Raw genomic sequence first — 15896 nt, 5'->3', positions numbered from 1 at the left:
GATCACATTGTGTGAGGGAACAGCCCCCAGAGGGGACAAGCTTGCATCTAGACAAGAAATGGTAACAGCAGAACCCAGTCCATTCTCAAGATGTGTCAGCATCTCAATCTGTCTCCCCTTCAGGAGTGGCCTAAATCTCTCGGGAGATGAGGCCAGTTCTTTTTTTAAGTACCGAGCCATACTTCCTGAGGGGAGCTGCCATAAATCACTGGGACCGTGGGTGGATGAGGGCAGCCTGTGTCCTACCCACAGCCCCTGCTTTTGGATTTCTCAGGTCTGAGTCCTTTTTTCAGCAGGTGCACAGGGTAGTGAGTGGGAGCTGCAGTCCAGCCAGGGAGGGTGAGATTTGTAATCCATCCAAACAGGCACAGGTTACAATTTGTGTGCTTAGAAGACGTGTTTTTCTGTATTCTAACAAAAGCACCTTCAGCATTGGCTGCAGCCTGTCCCCTAGGCACCTCTGGTATTCCACCCAGCTTGCTGGGGGCTGGGAGGTCAGGCAAGCATACACCATTGGCTGTTCTGTATCTCCACCGTGGAAACCAAGCCACAGAAGTCATCTTGGAAAGGGACCCTCAAACTCCTAACTGTGGACTTGGGTCTCTGATGCCCTCTTGGGGTCTCTCTCTCTCTCTCCCTCTAGTTCTGTAAGTGTTTTAGGGATGGCTGAAATTGCCAAGTCATTGAAAGAACATCTACAAAACACCACCCCCATGGCAGAAATTATGCAAGATCCAAGAGTTTAGAGATGAGTGGATGAGACACAGTCCTTGTCCCTTGGATCTAGTGGTGACTTTGTAACAATTTCAGTGTTACCTCATTTGCCCAAGACCCATGGATGCCTGGAATACAACACAAAGATTCAGGCCAGTCAGGTTTGCTCTCTCTGCTGCAGCTGGGAAAACTGTTATCTCCTGCCCGGAGCATCAGCACGCAGGGTTCCAGGTTGGAACCTCATACCAGTGTCCAGCCTGGTGCTTAGGACTTGGACTCAGACCCGATCTACGTCACTCCCTTTCCTTGGCCCCTGGTCTGCAGACTGTTTGTGGCTGAGAGTTCTCAGTTCACCACAGTCCTGTTGTTATGGAAATAAGATGACCAGAGATTCCACAGCCATTTATGGAAAGGAAAGGAAGTAGCTGTCTCTTTACTCCAGAGGGCATTGGCCAACATTTCTCTCTGATGGCCGAGCCATGGATGCAGGATTTCTGTGTGGGCAGGCGCAAGCAGATGGGAAGATACAGAAGCCGGGACTCAGCTGTCAGCCTTGGACTGTTTACAACACAGTTCCCGGCACTTTCTATTTAGTCAACATTTTATCTTAGTGTCTGGTGATACTGGGCTTGTCCCTCTCAACTCAGACCAGGCTCTTCTCCCCATATCTGCTATGCAAGCCATCCTCTATCTGACCAACGTCCGAGCCTGTGTTTCTGTGAGGCTTCCCTGCAAGCGTGCTTTTCTCCTTCAACCTGAACCAACCCTGCATGACAAACCTCCGCTTCCCCATTTCCATCCTCTATCTTCAATCCTCACCATCCTAGTCTGTCTACCAGAGGGTTTCAGAAAGTTCCTTGGGGGACCCAGTGCGGTAGCTAGCGGCTGAATTCTTCACCTTGTATGCGCTGAAATCTCATGTGGGTGCTGGTTCTAACCCTGGCTATTCCATTTCCCATTTCCCATCCAGTTCCCTGCTTGTGGCCTGGGAAACCAGTAGAGGATGGCCTAAGACCTTGGGACCCTGCAGCCGTGTGGGAGACCTGGAAGAAGCTCCTGGCTCCAGCTGTTGCAGCCACTTGGGGAGTGAACCAGCAGACAGAAGATCTTTGTCTCTCCTTCTCTTTGTACATCTGCCTTTCCAATAAAAATAAATAAACCTTGAAAAAAAAAGTTCCCTGAAAAATGTGTGCTATGAAAGAGCCATGCATGGACATTCAGTGTTGGGCTCCAAAATAGATTTATATATTAATTCCATGTCTACAACCTTTCATATCTATCCATCTATCGTTATCTGTCCATCTATCTCTTATCAGCTTTTGTTCTCTGAAGTACAATGACTAACACACAAGGCCCAACAAGGCCCCTACTTACGTCAGATTTCACGTAGGGGAAACCTAGAGACAAGACTCTGCCCAGTAGATTGTTAAAATTCACTTTTCACAGTCAAAGTCATGCATATATACAAATCTAAAACGGGGTGATGAGCATTGTGGATGTAGCATTAAGCCTCCATTGAGGACACCTGTACCTCATACTGGGATGCTGGCTTTAGTCCCAACTGCTTCACTTCCCATCCAGCTCCCTGCTAGTGTTCCTGGGAGGGTATTAGAAGATGGATCTAGTACTTGGGCCCCTTACCACCCATCTAGAGACCTAGACGGAGTTCCTGGCTCTTAGTTTTGACCTAGCTTGAAGCTGGTTGTAGTGGCCATTTGGGGGAATGAACCAGTACATGAAGATTTCTCTTTCTCTCCTCATCACTCTACCTTTCAAATAAATAAACAATCTAACAGGAACTATTCAGTGAAATACATTGTCTGGACCACCGATTCCTTCCCCTAAAAAGGAGGAAAATCAAATCTGTGGCCAAGATTTAAAAGATTTCACAGGAAAGTGAAGCTTCCCAGATTTAAGATCAGTGAAAACACCAGAAGATCTGGTAGCACTGGGGCTGGTGATGCTGAGTGGCAGCCACAGGTGGCAGTAAAGTGTAGTGATGCCTGTGGAAGGGCCCCAGGAGCCTCCTACGACCCACCCAGGTATCCTCCCCTTCCATACCAACTACGATCCTCAGAACTCGCGCAGGGGCAGTGACGGTGGCCACCATCCCAGCACTCTCTGTTTGCACCATCATGTATGCTACCTGCTGGCTCTTGAAAGCAGACCCATTGGTGACCTATCAGCTGTACAATTCCTGGAAATACGCAGTATGAGAATATGAGGAATGGATTTCCAAAAATTTTATGCTAAAATACGTTTTTAATTATCTTTTCAATGAACTTCTGGAAGCAGCCTTGTATTGCAGGTCAAGTCCCAGATCACAACAAGCTTGCTACAGCAATCCTGCTGTGCACTGGCTTTAGGGTTGCCTCACAGAGCCCATAGGTCATACAACAAATACATAGGGTGCATTCTGGCACTTCCTCACTGCCCCTAATGCCTGCTGTTGTGCCTGTCAAATGTATGTCTGCCTCTATTGGGGTGCGACTCTATGAGGACAAAGACTCTGCTTTTAAATCTTTTTAAGTGTTTATGAGAGAGCTCTCCCCTTTGTTGGTTTACTCTCCAAATGCCCATGACAGCCTCCTGCTGTGCTGTAGCTAGGAGCCCAAACTCAGTCCTAGTCTCCTACGTGGGGGGCAGGGACCCAATCATTTGAGCCATTAGGCTGTCTCCCAGAGTCTGCATTTGCAGAAAGATAGAGTCAGAGCTGGGAATTGAACTCGGGACACTGATAGGGGAAGCCACTGTCTTAACGGGAGTCTTACCCGATAGGACCAATGCCAACATGCAAAGACTCCAGTTGGATCTCTGTTGTGTCCCTGTTACTTGATGTTGCTGATAATATGCCAAAGGCCCTTGGTCAATATTGTTGAATTCACAGGTTCCACTCTCAGGCAAAGGGTAGAGATTTGTAATCCTGCTGGGCAGAAGTGGGACAGAGAACAGATGGTGCAGATGCTCAGAGCAATGTCTGAGCAGATGGACACAAGTCCTCCAGGAAGTGAGTGCGGACACCCTGGCCGTGATGTCCACTTCCATCACTGCTGGAGGCTGACCCCTCCTTGGTCCACCCAGGCTGGCCCACATAACAACTGCTTCTGTGTCACAAAATAATGTGCAAGGTGCTGACGAACCAGTCGGCGTGTCAGTATGTAGATGCTCAGCACCCTGGGAGACACTCTGCTGACACCCACAGCGGAGCCTCTCCCCCCTGGCTGCCTGCAGTGGCCCTTCATGGTCCCACTTTGTCAACACCCCTGGAGCATCTACCGTTAAGTAAGAGAAGACTTCAACCAGTTCATGGACTATGTAAACTATTTTTAAAATGTGTACATCTTTGAATTCCAGGCATTGTCCCACAGACACCAAGTACAAAACTATGTGTGCAACTGGAGACTCAAGTAAATAGATGGATTCACCCATTCAGTGGACACTCCTTGAGCACTGTGTCTATGTCGGACACTGTTCTAGGTCCTAGGGTTATGAAAACTAAAGGAAACCAACCAAAATATCTACTTTCTTGGGGCAGGTAAGATGTGCACATCCCATCTTGGAGTGCCTGGTTTCAATAACCAGCTCTGGCTCCTCGATCCAGCTGCCTGCTGATGCACACCCTGGGAGACTGCAAGCAAGAGCTCAAGTGCTTGGGTTGCTGCCACCCACGTAGGAGACTGTGCTGTAAGCTCCTTACTCCTGGCCTCAACACAGCCCCTGACACTGTGAGCATTTGGGGAGAGAGCTTGTTTCTCTCTCCGGCTCCAGTAAACGCAATGTAAACTTCCTCTCACTTTAGCGGCTGTGTAGTGAGATTGTGCAGACAGTAAACTAGTTAGATTTCATATTAGATGATAAATGCTATGAAAGTAAAATTCAGAAGAGAAAGGTTTTGGAGATTAGAAGATGATGTGTGAGGATATATATGTCTGTGGTTTTATCGTAAAATATTATTATAGTTTGCCTCTAATGGTATGGAATGCAAAGCGCTGCTGTGGTCCATGTACACAAAGCAGCATGATTCAATCAGACTGATGAACACTGTTTCATGTGTGATGAAAACATCTGAAATTGATTCCCTCAGCAAAGCTGTAATCTACAATACTCCGTTACTAACAATAGTTACAGGCTGGGCACTGCTTCTCAGAAAGCCCCTTCTTCCTGCCCAAGTAAAGCTTCAAGCCCTTTGGTTCACCTCTCTTCATTTCCCCTGCTCTCGTGGGTGTGTGGGTGTCTCCTGAGGATGTGATATTGGGCGGAAATCTGAAGTGCCGCAGGGAAGCAGCTAGGCAGGAAACTGTCCCCAGCCAAGAGAAGGGCAGAGACCAATGATATCTGGCACAAGGGCACCTGGTATGACCAAGCTGTAATAGGTGAGGGGACAGGAGGAGGGTGTTGGGAGATGGTCCTCGTGGGTTTTTTTTTTTTGTGTGTGTATGTGTTTGTGCATGGTGAGGGAGAGGGGTTGGCTCTGGCACATTCAACAATATGGGAGTCGGTGGGCCCAGCGTGATGACTCAGTGGCTAAATCCTCATCTTGTAAGCATCAGGATCCCATGTGGGTGCCAGTTCTAGTTCCGGCTACTCCATTTCCCTTCTAGCTCCCTGCTTGTGGCCTGGGAAAAGAGTAGAGGACGGCCCAAAGCCTTTGGATCCTGCACCCGCGTGGGAGATCCAGAAGCAGCTCCTGGTTTTGGATCAGATCAGCTCTGGCCCTTTTGGCCACTTGGGGAGTGACCCAGTGAATGGAAAATCTTTCTGTCTCTCTTTTCTGTGTATCTGCCTTCCCAATAAAAATTAAAATAAACATTTTACTTAAAAAAAAGCACTTTAAATTGGGAAACGAGAGAGAGAAGCTCCTTCTTGGTAGAAGGTAAAGCTATCCAGCATATTAGAGAGAATGCTTCCTTTCTTCCTCTCAGGGCAAAGCTTGGGTAGATCTGTGTGTAGCCCATCATGAAATTAGGGTTTCTTAAGGTTGGGGTTCCTTGGCTGGGACACAGTAGCCACTGGATCGGGCACTGTGTCGCCCTGAGGGACCTGGAAGTGTTGGCCGTAAGTGGGGTGCCCATGTGAGGTCTTTCACAGTCTTGACAGAGGTATGAAATGGGACAAATGAATAAAATGGGATGCAGAGAGAAGTCTTCCTTAAATATAGAACAGTAGCCATGACCAGGCAACTGGGCACACACACACACACACACACACACAAAGCTGGGTGCTGCCTGGGATAAAAAACCAGGCCCAATGAATGACCACAGAGGCTGTTGTGAGTTAAGCTCCTGCTTGTAACACCTGCATTCTGGTTTGAGTCCCGGCCGCTGGCTTGTGACTCAGCTCCCTGCTGATGCGCCTCGGAAAGCAACAGAAAAGGGCCCAAGTGCTTGAGCCTCTGCTGCCCACAGGGGGAGACCCAGCAGAAGCTTCCGGCTTTGGCCTGGCCTCATGGTCAAGCTATTTCACAAATGAATCAGTGAATTGAACATCTCTAACGCAAATAAATAAATCTTTAAGCAAACAAACAAGTGGTGCTTTGTATGCAGTGGAAAGAAACACATAGGAGTCTTCTGTGTATTGTATCTGATAGCTGTATCTGGTATACCGTAACACAGGGACTAATTTCCTAGTGGAGGGGGAGGAGTTGCGGAAGCTGGGCTGGGGTACCGGTGCCAGGGGAGGTGAAGTCTCTAGGTCCCCTGTCCAGCCCAGCTCATATACCCTGGCTACAGGGCCACGCCTAGGGGACAGAGCCCTTGGGGAGGGCTTGTCTAACATGCTCCTCCCACCAGAATAGGAAATAGGGGTCAGGGAGAAATGAGAAGGCAGAGCTCTGAGGGGTCCCCTTCAGTCCCAGGCCATAAAGCATGTGGGGAGACTTTGTGAGACACCCCCAGGGGGCTGACAAGTGAGGACTAGGGTGCTCGCCTGCCCCCTGCAGCCTGCCCCCTCACGGTGTGGTGGTGGTAATGGACAGTGCCGGCAGTAGGGAGTAGCCGGGCCTGTTTCCTCAGCTGTGTCTGTCCCTGACTGGGAAGGAAACACCTGCATTGAGGGGGTGGGCATTGTTCTGAGGGGCTGTCAGGGAGCCTCCACCCTCCCCTGGGGTTTGGCCTGGCCATAGCCGGCCCTGGTCCCGCATCTGCAGGGGGTCTCTCTCCCATTCCCCCTCTCTGGCACAACAGCCTGCCCCCACCCCCGTCTTCGGCATTTCATCCTCTACCTCAGTCACTTGGAGCCATAGCTGCACCCCAAGAGCAAACTCCTCACATCCTGAGCCCTGAGCCCTGTTCTGTAACACGAGCAGCACCTGTGGGAGATGCTGACTCATGGTGATAGTGAAGGTGGGGTGTGTGTGTGTGTGTGTGTGTGTGTGTGTCTTGGGTGGGGGCGGTAGGGTGCAGCCAGATCAGGAGATAACAGGACGGCTGAGGTCTCAGGGGATCCTATAGGATTCATTTTAGTCCTAAGTCCTCAGTCTTAGGAGGGTGGCTTCATCTCACTGAGCCTCGGTATTCTGACCTGCACAATGGACTTTATGACAAACACCGTCCAAGGGCTCAGGAGGATGAAATGGGCCTATGGTTGTAACTGCAGCACTGGGAATACCCTGGTATGCAGGGATTTCGGTGCTTTTTTCTTTTACTTTTCTTTCTTGGTTTTATTTTTATTTATTTATTTTTTGCACATGTAAAGTACTTTTCATGCATTCCCCACCAAGTTTGGCCCGTTCTCCTGTAGCATTGTTCCTATCATTGTTGGCAGGTACACGGTTTGAGGAGCAGGAAGGGGAGGCTGTGTCCTCTCAAGAAAATGGGTGGACAGTCCAATAGCCTCGGCTCCGGCTTGGCTGGCCAAGGAATCTCCTCGTGAGCCCGCTCCCAGGGACCCCCATCCCTGCCAGCACCCCTCCTCCTCCCCAGCTCAGCCCAGCCCAGCCCAGTCCCATTTCCCACCCCACCCCACCCCACCTGCGGGGCCAGCACCCACCTTGGGCTCAGCCACAGATACTCAGCTTCCAAGTCCTCCAGCGATGTGCTAGCTCCTCCCACGGACCTGCCTGGAGAGTCCCAAGGAAAACAGGGTGGCTTTGCTCACACACCTCCAGGCTGGAGACCGGCAGAGTGTGTCAGCATAGATCTGGCGGCGAGCTCTGTCCCGCCTCTTCCTTCTCCTTCCCCAAGGCCCTCGAAGCCCCTCCCAGGCACATCCTGCAGCCTCCGAGGCCCTCTCTACAGAAGAGTCTGCGGTCACTGGGTCACGGGTGCTTCTTCATTCTGATCTGGTGCAGCCAACGGTGAACACCGGTGTCTAGAGAGTGCGGGCACTGCAGCAGGGTCCCTACCCCCTCCCACCTCTGGTGCTGAGCTCCAGGCCCGTGCACCACCCTCCATCCCCAACTGAGACAGCCACATGTCCGCCAGGCACTGTGTCCCAGGCAAGCTCATTAATGGCCCCCACCCAACAAATCCCACTTCTCTTAGAATAGAATAGAAACTTAGTTGTTGGGCCCGGCACAATAGTGCAGCGGTTAAAGTCCTTTCCTTGAACGTGCCGGGATCCCATATGGGCGGTTCTAATCCCGGCTCCCTGCCCGTGGCCTTGGGACCCTGCACCCATGTGGGAGACATGGAAGAAGCTCCTGGTTCCTGGCTTTGGATTGGCTCAGCTCCAGCCATTGCGGCCGCTTGGGGAGTGAACCATCAGGTGGAAGATCTTCCTCTCTTGTCTCTCCTCCTGTCTGTATATCTGACTTTCCAAGTAAAAATAAGTAAATCTTAAAAACAAAGAAACCTGGGTGTTATCCCAACACTGCCCTGTCTTGCTCAGTGCATCGTAGCAGCACCCAGGCTTGTCACCACCTCAGGAATATCCAGTGTTTCTGTTCCCAAGGGTGTCCCCACTTCACTCGATAGGGGTGGGAAAGTGCTGGGGGTCTGTGCAGTGGGTGTGGATGACATTAGGGAATAAAGAAAGTACCTCCTCCCCTGTTGGCAAGGCCACCAGGAGTTTCCAGCTGTATGGCAGGGCCTGGCAGATATCCTCCAACCACCTCGATGCAGTTCCACCCCCTTGCATGGGTGAAACTCAACCACCCCACTAAGAATTCTGTAATCTATTGAGGCATTGTTTGCCCCTGAGAGATGGTTTTTGCATCCGATGTCAGCCTGGGAGTTAATGCTGCTGATAATGTCTTGGTGAGTGGGCCTTTAACAATTTACATACAGGAGTACAATTAAGCCCATGCCGTTTCTGGACACTTTATTGTGTGCTTACCCATTGCCTCGCAATCTGGCCCAGACATGTAGCATGCCTTCTGGAAAATGGTTTGATAAGTATCCTCAAAATTAATGGAAGTGATGGGAGAATGAGCTGAATCTGCTATGGTAATAAATACAATTACGGTGACCTTAAAGGTTAGCCTGTCCTTGCAACTCTTTGGAGCATAGAAAATGTAGCTGCTTTAGCTGTTTTCATAATTTTTTGGCTAGAGAAATTATAGGGTACTTTCATTGATATCATAGAGATATGCTTTTAATTATTGTTTGACTGTGGGGTTGTACCACCTATAGTTTTGGGGGAATTTAATGTTTGAAACTTTTTGTCTTAAATCTTAATGTCTTCCCTTTTGATGTATTTCTCCCATTGAGTGATAGATAAGTTGTAGAAACAGAGATGTAGTGGGAATGTATTACTAATTAGTAGGTAACCACATGTGTCTTGGCCTTGGAGTCCTGGCTGTTGCCTAATGAAGAATGAATAATGGCTTGCTTTGAAGAAACTGATTATAGTAACATACAGATTGATCACACCTGGTTGACCATGAAGTAAAAAATTAATTAATCATACATCTGTACATGCTGGCTTAGTCCTGAAGTAAAATATAGGACAATGAAATGTTTGTGCAGAGGCTTGTGTCTGAGTAAATAAAAAGCACTGCTTCTTGAAATGTTGACAGAGGGGACCAAGTGACTGTGTCCGTGTCTCTTTTTGCCAACTCCACACCCCCTTCTTGAGTTCCAAACTTGACTGGAGCTGGCTTCCAGCAGGAAAGATCTCCCATTTGCTGGTTCACATCACCAGCACCCCAAAACGGCCAACAATAAATGAGACTGGGCATCTCCAGGCATCTCCAATACCTCTCTTTCTTTGGAAAGCCTTCTGGATGCCATGGTCTCATCCTGGTGCACCCACTAGATAAGATGGCCCTGATAGGGAACAGTATGATGGCATAGCAGCTAAAGTCCTCACCTTGAACGCGTTGGGATCCCATATGGACGCCCGTTCTAATCCCAGCAGCCCTGCTTTTCATCCAATTCTCTGCTTGTTGCCTGGGAAAGCAGTCGAGGGCAGCCCAAAGCCTTGGGATGAATCTTGCACCTGTGTGGGAGACCTGGAAGAGGAGCCTGGCTCCTGGCTTCGAATTGGTTCAGCTCCGGCTGTGGCAGCCGCTTGTGGAGCAAACCATCAGCTGGAAGATCTTCCTCTCTGTATATCTGCCCTTCCAATAAAAATAAATAAATCCTAAAGAGAGAGAGAGAGAGATAACTAACATGTTATGCGCGCCTTGGTTCAGCTGTGCATGAAACCCCACTGCTCAGTCTGCTCCTGGCCTGTTCCCCTATGCGACTCCACACACCACATCCCCTTTTAAATGAAACCTATGTGCATTGGGTTTGTGTCACTTGCCAGCTTTGGGTCCGTGGAGTCACAGCTCTTTTTCTCCTGCAAGGACTTGCCTGTATTCTGTTCAGATATGTCATTCTGAAGAGGAAACTATTCAGGACCAAATCCAGACAAGTCAGTCACCCACCCTGCAGCTCTGCCCTCTTCCACCTCCTTTAGTGCTGCCTTGCCCGCCCCACTCTCCCTCCACCCCCAACCCCGCATCTGACTGGAATCCCATTCCACCTCGCACTTCCACACTAGAAGTTCTTTGGCACATGCCTGTCTAGTCCTCTTCCAGCTCCCAATCTGTTTAGATGAGGTGGAGCTAGGTTTCAACAGTCTATCACAGGAAAATAGCATTTTAAGAGGAAGATCAGGGGCCCAATGGGGCCAGCGTGATGGCTCAGTGACTAAATCCTCGCCTGCCATGCGCAGTGGGGATCCCATATGGGTGCTGATTCATGCCCTGGTTGCTCCACTTACCATCCAGCTCCCTGCTTGTGGCCTGGGAAAGCAGTGGAGGACGGCCCAAAGTTTTGGGACCCTGCACCTGCATGGGAGACCTGGAGGAGGCTCCTGGATCCTGGCTTTGGATTGGCTCAGCTTCAGCCATTGTGACCACTTGGGGAGTGAACCAGTGGACGGAAGAGCTTTCTCTCTGTATCTCCTTCTCTTTGTTAAATCTGCCTTTCCAATTCCAATAAAAATAAATACATCTTCAAAAAAGAGACACACAGAGAGAAAGTTCGGTTCCTTGAATAAAGCAATTGAATTAATAAATGCGAGAATGCACAAATGAGGGTCATAAGCTGGGAGAGGATAAAGGAGCAATGTCTGAACCCCTGCAGGTTCAAGGCTCCACGGCAGTCAGGCACGTGGCCACCTGCTGATCAGCTTCAGCCTCATGGCATCAACCTCGGAAATCACAAGCTGATGTCGGCCCCTTCAGGCTGACTGCTCTTCCTCTTATCATCAGCTGTGGCCTCTGCAACTGCATTGGGTGTGGCATGCACGAGGGGACAGCTGGGAAACTCCAGACAGCTATAGAGCTGTGCCTGGCCAAGAAGAGCTGTGGAGCTTTCATGTGTGACGGCTTGCAGCTGCCAACCAGCCTAGACCAAAGGAGAGAGGAGGAGGAGGTGGATACAGGAAGAACCAAGGCACCTTACCTGCCCTCCGTGCCCCGCCCCTGTCATCACCAAGGCGGGAAGATGCTGTCCCTTTAACCAGCCCCTGTGACTTCCTCCTCAGGCGCTGCTGCTTGTGGGGTTTGTGTAATCTGGGTTTTCCAGGCTATGCTGTTACCGGATTTCTCATCTGCCCCAGCCTCCCAGGGACAGTCCCTCTGCCCCCAGCCAAGCAGATGCAGAAAGAGCTGAGGAAGCTGCTGTGCCTTGTATGTGTTGCACCAACTCCAGATGGCCTAGTCTAATGATAGGAATAATGCCTTCCTTGAGTGACCAATGCCAGACACAAAAGCAGAAGGCTTATCATCTGATACCCCTCCTCCTCCTTCTGCTGCCAAGTGACAGTGCCATCCACTCTCCCCAACCCCACCCGCTTCCCCTCGGGGGACTGATTGGCAAAGATTCTCCCATTGGTCTGTGGCAGCCTGGGCATTTAGAAGCCTGTCCATGCGACTCACCTGCTGCTTCTGGAGTGACAGACCTTTGCTGCAGAGGATTGGTTCTGGTTTTTCTCATTTCTCTTTCCAGAAAAACATGAGCAAAGCCACAGGAAAATGAGACACGCATGTGGCACCATGAGTTCTGGAGGGCAAGGTCCTGGAGTCAAGCAAGAATGGCTCAGTGGCTAAATCCTTGCTTTGCACATGCCAGAATCCCATATGGGCACCAGTTCATGTCCTGGTTATTTCACTTCCCATCCAGCTCCCTGCTTATGGCCTGGGAAAGCAGTGGAGGACAGCCCAAAGCCTTGTGACTCTGCACCCATGTGGGAGACCCGGAAGAAGCTCCTGGTTCCTGGCTTTGGATTGGATCAGCTCTGGTCCTTGCAGGCACCTGGGGGAGTGAACCAATACATGGAAGCTCTGTTTCTCCTTCTCTGTAAATCTGCCTTTCCAAACAAACAAACAAACAACAAACAAACCGATTTGCTTTGGGTACAAGGAAACTCAGGATTCCTGCATCTTACCTTCAGTTCTACCTGCTATTGGGTCTGGGTTCCTCTTACTTCCCCTTGAGATCAAGGCCAACTGGATCCTCCTCCCCTGGCCCAAACCTATGGCTTAAAATTCCCTAACACAGCGGCTTTCCCCCTGGGCAGGTTCTTGCAGGAGCTGTCTGCCCACTTTTGAGTAAAGTGTGCACCAAGGGGTGGGAGTTGTGGCACAGCTGGTTAAATCCATGCTTGAGCTGCCTATATGCCATATTGGAGTGCCTGATCTAAGTTGATCTCCACTTATTCTGCTCCCAGCTAATGTGCCTGAGGTCAACCTGGACATCAGTGAGAAAAGCTCAAAGACCCAACCTAGTGGGCACATGGCTAAGTGGTGGAGATGTAGGTTAAGATGCCTATAATCTGTATCAGAACACCCTGGTTTGAGGCTTGGTCTGGCTCCTAGCTCCAGCTTTCTGCTAATGTAGACAGAGGGAGCTGGGTTCCTGCCATCCTGGTGAGAAAGCTGGATTGAGTTGCCATCTCGATTTCAGCCCAGTTTAGTCTTGGCCACTGAAGGCAGCTGAGGTATAAACCAGTGGATGGGAACATTCTCTTTGTGTGTCACTCAAATAAATATACCTGGATCTTCTTCCCCACTCCCTAGGCGAGGGAGATGCCAACCTTTCTATAAAAATTTCAGCTGTTTGAATCACTCTGTGACTTGAGATGCATGTGTGTTCTGCATTCATTGGGTGAGATACTTGATACATATGACAGGTCAGAAAGAGATTGATGGTGTGGTTTTAGCTTTCTGTATCCTTGCTGGTTTTCCTTCTAGTGGTTCCATCTGCTATTCAGAGCAGAGTTTGGGGATCTGCAGCTAGTTTTGTTGTACTGTCTATTTGTCTTTCAGTGTTGTCCATTTTTGCTTTGTATATGTTAGGGCTTTATTCAACGTGCATACTTTTATAATTATCTTCCTGATATACTATTAGGGTAACGTTCCTCATCATCTTAAGTAATATTTTTCTAAAGATTTATTTATATTGGAAAGGCAGATTTACAGAGAGAAAGAAAGGTCTCTCATCTGCTAGTTCACTCCCCAAGAGGCCACAATGGCCGGAACTGAGCCAATCTGAAGTCAGGAGCCAGGAGCTTCTTCCGGGTCTCCAACATGGGTGCAGAGTCCCAAGGCTTTGGGCTGTCCTCCACCGCTTCCCTAGGCCATAAGCAGGGAGCTGGATGGGAAGTGCAGTAGCTGGGACATGAATTGGTACCCATGTGGGATTCTGGTACATGCCAGGCAAGGATTTAGCCACTGAGCCATTGTGCCAGGCCAACTGATATTTCTGAAAGTCTGTTTTATCTGATGCTAACAGTCATTCTAGCTCTGTGTGTTATCATTTGCATAGTTGATGTTTACCACCCTTGGATTTTCAGCCTTTTTGGGTGTTGGAATCAAAGGTGCAGCTTTGTACACAAGATACAGTTAGATCTCTCACTGTTGAATATTTATTTACATTCAATGCAGCTATGACATGGCTAGATTTACATCAAAATTTTTATTACTGTATTCCATTTTTAGAACTTCATCTTTTTTTGCTTTTTTTTTTAACCGCCTTCTTTGTGTTAGAGGACATTTTAAGAGTATCACTTTGATTCCTCTATTGATTTTGCATTTATATATATTAATTTGCTTTTTAGCACAAAGATTCAGTAACAATTTCTCTCCATCATGCCAGAGGAATAATTATTTTTGATCATTAAACCATATTCTTTTTTAGGCCTAGAATAAATACTATTTGATATATTTTTTAATAAATATAAGTACATAGAGTTGAAGTCAAATACTAAGAATCTTTGTATCTAAGCTTCCGAGAGAGATGGAGAAATTATCTTCTTTTCCAGTGAAACTGTTAGGATGCTTCAACTGGCAGCTGACCTAGGGCTTGATTCGGAGCTCTGAGTGCTGAAGTTCAGGTTCTGACTGCACTCCCAATTCCAGCTTCCTGCTCCTGCACACCCAGAGGGGCAGCAGGTGGATACCCAGGCACTCGAGTTCTTGGAACATACATGGGAGACCTGGGTTCCGTTCTTGCCCGCTGGCTTTGGCTTGGCCCAGCCCTGCCTGGCTGTGAAGATGCTTGGGGAGTGAACCAGTGGATAGGTGTGCTCTGTTTCTCATTTCTTCCTTTTCAAAATAAAAACAAATAAGTAAACAGAAACTCTAAAAGAATGATTTCTTCCCCAAGTACTTGGAGAACATCACTGGGAAATCTGTCTGAGCCTGCAGTTTTCTGTGTGTGGGTACATGGATGTGAGTCTTAGTGAAACAAGGAGTTTGTCTTCCAGTTCTCAGTCCTGCCTGCAAGAGCTTGGTGGCTGACACTCCATTCATACCATGAAAAAAAAATGCAGAATCAACCCCAAATCCTCTACATCCCTTAGCTCCAGCAGAGATCTGCAGAATCAGGATGAATCATCACTTCAGAACTGGATGAGACCCACAGACAGGAATGGAGCCGCACAACACAGCAGAAGAGTAGCCCATGAGTTGACGCCTCCATGGGAGCTAGAGCCAGGGTCACAAAACTCAATGTGGTCATTGATGAGCGTTGGGAGCTCCATGCAGAGAAGCCTGGGCTCACACATCTCAGTGGCACCCCAAGCACCCCGTGGGGTCATGCACAGAGGACAAAATGGAGGGAAGCAGCTGCTCTGAGATCTGCCCAGAGGCCTGCCCGCAGAGTTGCACCAGAGTCTAACCCAATGGGGTCTTACCCAAGACCTTACCACTCTGGGGGAAAGGAAACGCTCAACTTTCATCTCCCTGAGCGATCCTGTGCCACCTCGGGGAGCTCCAAACGCAGCAGCACTCGGGGAGGTCACAGTGCAGCGACACAGGCTATCTGCAAACCTGAGACCCCATCAGTAGATGACAGAGCACTTCCCTTCTCCACACTCCCCACTCAGGTTCCTGGGCAGCAGGCCACCCAACAAGGGACAGCAATGGGAGCCTTGGGCCTCTGACACTGATGGTTCCAGCCAATCTGACTCCCAGCCAGACACACATACTGCCGCATGCTAAACACCCAGCGAATTTCATTTCTTTCAAATATTTCAACAGGCTGCTTACAAGGGCTCCTAAAAGATGTCCTGAGCTTTCCAAATAATAAAAAAAAAAGTATACCAATTTATAAGGGGCTAGAATGAGCATGCAGACCAGGATATGCCAGGAATGTTGGAACAACTGGAGTGGGTCCTTCGAAGAATGAAATGATTATGTTAATGACACCAGATGAACACGTGTTAGGGTAATGCTGGCAGAGATGTGGAAACGGCTTGGAAGAATCAAAATGAAATAAAAACCATTGTAATAGGGCTAAGTGCCATGG

At 49.0% G+C, this 15896-nt stretch overlaps 1 protein-coding gene across 2 annotated transcripts in view; it reads right to left on the bottom strand.

Moving 5' to 3' along the window:
* PIK3R6 (phosphoinositide-3-kinase regulatory subunit 6) overlaps positions 1 to 7851 on the bottom strand; it is a 40314-nt gene extending 32463 nt beyond the window's left edge. For both annotated transcript variants that reach the window (XM_058675915.1, XM_058675917.1), the window contains exon 1: positions 7702 to 7851. The gene's annotated coding sequence lies outside the window, so the exon portion shown is untranslated. The remainder of the gene's footprint in view (positions 1 to 7701) is intronic.
* Between the last annotated feature and the right edge of the window lie 8045 nt (positions 7852 to 15896).

Source organism: Ochotona princeps, chromosome 17 (assembly GCF_030435755.1).
Source record: "Ochotona princeps isolate mOchPri1 chromosome 17, mOchPri1.hap1, whole genome shotgun sequence".
Lineage (NCBI taxonomy): Eukaryota > Metazoa > Chordata > Mammalia > Lagomorpha > Ochotonidae > Ochotona > Ochotona princeps.
This window is presented reverse-complemented; position numbering and strand designations above follow the sequence as displayed.